This window comes from Prosopis cineraria, unplaced genomic scaffold (assembly GCF_029017545.1).
Source record: "Prosopis cineraria cultivar Desert tree isolate PC_DT_omini unplaced genomic scaffold, ASM2901754v1 PC6, whole genome shotgun sequence".
Lineage (NCBI taxonomy): Eukaryota > Viridiplantae > Streptophyta > Magnoliopsida > Fabales > Fabaceae > Prosopis > Prosopis cineraria.
The window spans coordinates 27489021-27495655 of record NW_026555337.1 but is presented as its reverse complement, the minus strand read 5'-3'; the positions used below and the strand labels follow the sequence as shown (position 1 = coordinate 27495655).

The following is a 6635-nucleotide window of genomic DNA, read 5'->3' as shown; positions in this document are numbered from 1 at the left end:
TTAGCGAAGGATTTAGCGAGGGATTGAATCCCTCTCTAAAATTAGCTAAAGACTGAATCCCTCGCTAATCCCTCGCTAAATATGCTTATATTTAAAAATAATTATGCCACATCACCAGCCATGTGTGATGTCAACTTGTGACATGTTATCAACACGCTTTGTCAACCACCATGTCACCTACTATCTCGTGCCCTATCACCCACTACATGTGCAACAACTTATGACACATCATTGTCCACCTTGCGCCATGTCACTTACTCCTTACCATATCATATATTCATCATGTTTATACCAAAGTCAAGGTTTGAACCCTTGACCTCATACCTTCTAAGCTTTATACTCTCCTTCTTTGCCAGTTGAACTGAAAGGCACCTTTAGGCATTATATGATAAATTAAATATATATATATATATATTATTTAACTACATAAATATATTAAATAATATATTATAAAAATATACACATATACATATTAAATTTTATTTTCAATTATTAATATGATAAAAATATTTATATTTTATTTAAATTATTATTTATATTATATTTTTAATAAAACATTATTTTATTAATGAAAATCAACTTAAAATAAAGAAAATATTAAATAATTTTATTATAAATATTTTAGTTAATTTTTTAAATTTAATTATTATTTTTAAATGAAAATAATTAAATGTATAATTAAAAGTCATTGTCAAAAGGTAATTTTTTTTTAGTAATTAGCTAGGGATAGAATCTCTCGCTAAATCCCTTACTAATTATTTTATTTTAGAGAGGGATTGACAGTCCCTAACTAAATCCCTCGCTAATTCTCTTATTTTAGAGAGGGATTGACAGTCCCTCGCTATTTTCCTCGCTAATTCTCTTATTTTAGAGAAGGATTAACAATATCTCACTAATTTCCTCGCTAATTTTAAGTCAAGCTACGAAATTAATATCCCTCACTAATTTCCTCGCTAACTTGGTATTTTAGAGAGGAATAGATAATCCCTCGCTAAATTTCCTCGCTAATTTGTATTTTTCTAGCAGTGTTACTTGAAATGATACCTTCAAAGTTGTTGTGATCAAGCTCTAGTTGTTGAAGTTTTGTTAAGTTTTCAATGCTTCTTGGTATAGGGCTAGACAACTTATTAACACCTAAGTATATAATTTTCAAATTTGTAAGAGCATTGATTGTCTTGGGAATATCACCTGCAATATGGTAATAAGAAAACCATATTTTTGTTAGAGTCCATGGATAATAAATAGATCATAATAAAAGAAAAATAAGCAACAAAGAAGATAAAGCTCTTGAACCTAATAGGAAAAAAAGAAAAAAAGGAAATCGATGTATCTTGATTTGTATCCACTAATTTGAATTCTGTTCAGTGTGACCAATCAGATGCTCATATGCGAAAATATATTAAGAAAGTAAGATATTTTTTAGGGCAAGGTTCCCTTGAGACCCATCTCACCAAGATTCAAGGCTATTACTCTCTCATGGTGAGCATCACACATGACCCTAACCCAATTGCAAATGGAACAAAAGTTGGACCAATTAGCCAAGTGATTATAAGGGTCCTTGAAAGAAAACTTGAAAGCAAGTATTGCCGGCCAGTTTATCATTCACAGTGAAATTGGTGAGGAAAAAAGTGAAATGAAAACAAAGCAGGGAGAACAAGAGGAAGCGGAAATGAAAACAAAGATTTGCCTTGCAGGATAGGTTTTTTTTTTTTGGCCAAAAACAGAGTCAATTTTATTTATCTTGCAGGATAGGTTCAAGGCTTCTTAGATTGATGAATGGTTGGAGGAGGAGGTTGTCCTATATATATAGATATATATGCTTAGAAATTCATAAACACAACTTTTAAATAGGACGGATGATTAATGGTACGATTGAAACTTCTAATGTCAGGTGACATCCGTTGTCCACTTTTATATTAATCAGTAGGTGTGATAGTCATAATCTTAGGGAAAAATGAGACATTAATTGGCATTTTCTTCAATTTGTTGGGAAATACAACCATTTCATATTGGAGAGAAAAAAAATAAATTTGATAGCGAGATATTAGTGGAAGGAAATTTTTTTTATACATAATATATATATATATATATATATAGATATATAACTATATAGAACATAGATATATATATATAGATAGATAAACAAGGATATAACTACAAGAAGTCCATAGAACATAGCCCAAAAAATTTTCCAAGCTTAAAAAGGATATCATAAAATTGATTCAATTTGTCCACCTTAAATAAAAAAGTATTTAAGTATCCAAAATATATAATTCAAAAAATAAAAGTTAGATTTATCAGATAAAATAAAAATATTTAAGTATATATTGTAGCCTTGTGTGAGCTTGACAATGTATATTAATTATATTGGTGTATTTATTAACTTGTTGGAGTACAATCATAACTCATAAGTCATAAGTATTGGTGGTTACAAATTGCTTCCAATACTAAGCCAACATGTAAGAAATAGAAATATCCAAGGAATTAAATGAAAATCTTTATCAAATCAGACGTGGTAGTACAAATTAATCATCCTGCGATGGCTTAGATGGCGAGAATAGAATGAAGTGTTTGCACTGCTTAATACATACACACATGGATTAGAATTTGAAATAATAATAATATTATTAATATTAATACCACCACCACCACCACCATAACTCTTACATCATTAGTCTCACATGATGATTTTTTGCATTATTATTTTAAAAATTTAAACTTACTATATTAACATTTAAGAATGTTTGTTTAATATTTAAAATTTTAATATTGATAAAAAAAAGCTTCCGTATAATGAACTTACTCTAGGTGGTTTTAGGTACATGAAATCACTTTTTCATAGAAATACATGAAAAATGATTTTATAAAATTGTATTAACACATATTAGAAATATCATAATCAAAATTTATTAGATGAATAAAAACTTAACCTCCTTGAAGATTCAATCTTAGAATGCTCTAAGCAGATTATTACTACAATTGTCCCTGTACACTAGTAAGTGTACACCATCACATGTATTTAAAATAGGAGGAGATCAAAAGCTTTATTTAGGGAATTAAGAATACAACTTAATCTGGAAAAACTCAATGGTTCATGTGGGAACTACTCAAATCCTTACAAAGAATTCAAATAAGAAAAATGTATGTGCATGTTTGGTTGATTTGTACCAATGAGTGGCCTGCAACAACATAGCTTGCAAATCATCATTTAAAAATATTAGAATAATTTATCAACCTGAATACAACTAATTAGTATTCTTGTCGTGAGCTTGAAAATATAGGTATATTTATGAACTTGTTCAATGAGTTACAAAGACCACATGTTATTGTCCCGCACTTTCTGTATACCAAGGACTCATGAGTTGACTTAATTTTAAAATACAACACTCATTAATTATAAAAATCAAATTTATTATATGAATTCATGGTAAAAAAAATGTCTTATAAGAATTGTTAGACAATAATGAGTGGCACAATAAAAAAAAAATCTATACCCTTGTGTATTTTTTTTTTTTCCACAGTATACGTGCAGGAGTTGTCAAGATTAGGAAAATTTTGTTGAAAACGTGAATTGTCACCACTCATGACTTAATCATTGGCCATATTAATTGGTTGTGTAAAAAACACACATGATCCATAAAACCCCAATATTATCAATGGAATAATTAAAATAAATATTCAAAAATTGTTCTTATTCCATTGGGCTAAAGTATAAATCTGCCTTGGACATTTTCAAAGATGTGCATGTCACACCTAATATTAAAAATATGACTGGCATGAAATATGAGGAGAATTTATATTCCATAAGCCTTAATGACTAAAAAATATGCTAAAATATTGAGATATATATATATATATATTATTATATATATAATAATGTTTGTAAAGTTTTAAATATTTTGTAGAAATTTTAACAAAGTCTCCTCTATAATCCGGACCTTTTAAAATTTTCACAACACAACAAAACCTACCAACTAGACTAGTAAGGAGACTAGTTCCATCCCAACAATTTACATAATAATGGAATAAGACTAGGATTTAACTATGATTTACGTGGAGCATTAAGTTATAACTACAAAATATAATAATACTTAGTTTTACCAAATAATAGTTGCAATATGCTTCCTCTTTTTCCAATAAAAGTAAACAAAAGGCCTTGAACAATCCACTGGAGGTGCAGGGTCAGTTATAATATCTAAAATCAAAGAAATTTCTGGTGAGTAACGTTTCAATTAAAATTATACATAAAAAATTTATGAAGATAGAACTAATAGATTTAGTCTAAAACAATATCATCAAATACTAAAGCATATCCTTGAACTCAAAATAAAGAAGAATTCTTTTTCAATAATACAATTCTGAAATTAAACAATACTAATAAAATGATATACATTTATTAAGATTTAAATTTGTATAGCTCATAGAATGTAATCGTCTCAATTACTAGTACAATTAGGTAGAATCCTTTCAAAGAACTAGTACAAAAATAATAAATTTAAATTTAAATTTAGGAGGGATTTATCAAAATGAATAACAAGTGTAGACATATAGTCCACGAGGGTAAATAACCAATCAAGTATAAACATACAATCTACGAGGTTAAGTAACCAATCAAGCACAGCTGGAAGCCATAAAACAAGCATGGCAAAAGTCATGAATCAAACATCGGTATGAAGCCCACGAAAACAAACGTGAGTAAAGTGCTTACAAATACCATCCCTTCAATCCACATGCGTTGGCCTTCGCATGGGGCTAGCACATTTAATAAACACCCTACTAGTTAGGTGAACCATGTCATGCTAAGGGCTAACAGAATTACCATTAGCATTTAGTGTTTAAAACTCAGTCTCCTTTAGTAAAATTAAGCATGCATGAACCAAGAAAACAATTTTAAACTTTTTTTCTCAACTTTTAAACACTGCTTATAAACTATTAGCAAAATCAACACATTTTCATTAATAAAACAATTATTAGAAAAATAAGATAAATAAAAATATTGGTACAATTTATAAAGGATTAATAGTAAAATTTAAATAAGGAGATTTTATAAATACTTTTAAATAAGGAGATTTTATAAACACTTTACTAAAAATTTATTCAAAATGCTACTTACTCACTTGAGTTTTGAGAAATTTTATAATCAACTTCATCAATTCCTTGCTTACTTCAATGGTGCCTCAAATTAATCTAACATGTATACCAATATATTTTACATCACTACTATTTCACTTCTTAATATAAGCAAGTAAAATTAATATTCAAACTCCTCAATTATTCATTAAATTTCTCAATAACTCCTTAAGTTCTCACTAAACTCTTTAACAACTTCTACCAAATAATCAATAACACTAGACAATATTTATTCACAGCCACTAACATAATTCTTATTCCAAGCTTAACAGAATTTTAATTATTATATAGTTTTAATTATTATATAGTCTAATGATTTCTCTTTAGGTGCTATACAGTTTCAATGAGTAATTTAACTTTACTACTTGCATGTAGAAACATATACTCCCCTAAGTAATATTTATAATTCTTCTAAAATCTTATAAAAAAAAATTTAACGATCTTATGTCTACAAATAAATCTTTTACGCATATTTTTCAGCTCTAAGAGAATATTTATCATCAATTAAACTATTAGGCAAATACCCAAATAAAGTCTAACAATTCTCAACATTTAATTTTTTTCATTGATTCTTAACTTGGCATTAGTAAAATAGAACACCTAAATTTCTCATTCAAGCTCTTCCACAAGCATGTTGGAGGCACTCTCCATTGGTTAAGTCACGAGACCATAGCTATAACCCAATATCTCCTTTACAAACCATAATAACACCAGCAAAAAGAGCAACGAAAATCGGCCAGTCAAAGAAAAAAAAAAATTTGAATCAAACTTTCATACACACACGCATGCACCGCCAGTGGTTGAAGAGAAAGAGAGCTTACATGTTGAGCACGAGTACACGCACGGATGTCAACCTGGAACAGAGACAGCCATAAGGAATGACAAGCTAATGAATTCCTGCAACTCCATGCTATCTCAGTGACAGAAACACACGATTCTAACTGACACACACACCTCACGGACAGCATAAGGAAAGAAAAGAGCTTTGATCGCTCTTCCAGCCACCGCACAGCGAAACAAAACAGAACAGAGACTCAGCTCAACTCCAGACAGAAAACGGACGAACAGTGGAAACGCACCAGTGAATTAAGAGGCATGTCGACGGTGAGTAATAGAACAAGTCGGAGGTGATGAGGAAGGGTTTAACGGTGATAAGAAGAGGGAGCTCAAAGTCGGTGAAGAAGCAAATGCGACTGCTCTGTTTTTCTTTCTTCCACGCGAAGATATATTATCAGATCAAGTGAGTTTTGGGAAAATTGGAAGAATAGCCCAAAAAATACAAGAAAGACCCAAAAAATTACAAAACGGACCCAAAATTTTTCCTTAATTTAATATAAAATAAAAAAATAAAATCTAATTTAAAAAAAAACTTATTTAAATAATATATTTTTTGAGGGAAACTTTTTTTGTTTAAATTAAATTTAGGTCATTGGTATCCTTATATTTTTTAAAGATGAAATATCGGCCCCATGTTTTTTAAAAATGAACAATTTTACCCTGTCGTT

At 29.2% G+C, this 6635-nt stretch overlaps 1 long non-coding RNA gene across 1 annotated transcript; it reads right to left on the bottom strand.

Moving 5' to 3' along the window:
* Window positions 1–2891: 2891 nt before the first annotated feature.
* LOC129312553 (uncharacterized) lies at window positions 2892–6310 on the bottom strand. Its single transcript, XR_008593623.1, has 2 exons — window positions 5952–6310; window positions 2892–4195 (listed from the first exon to the last, which is right to left on the bottom strand). It is a non-coding gene; the product is annotated as an uncharacterized LOC129312553 (long non-coding RNA).
* Window positions 6311–6635: the final 325 nt, after the last annotated feature.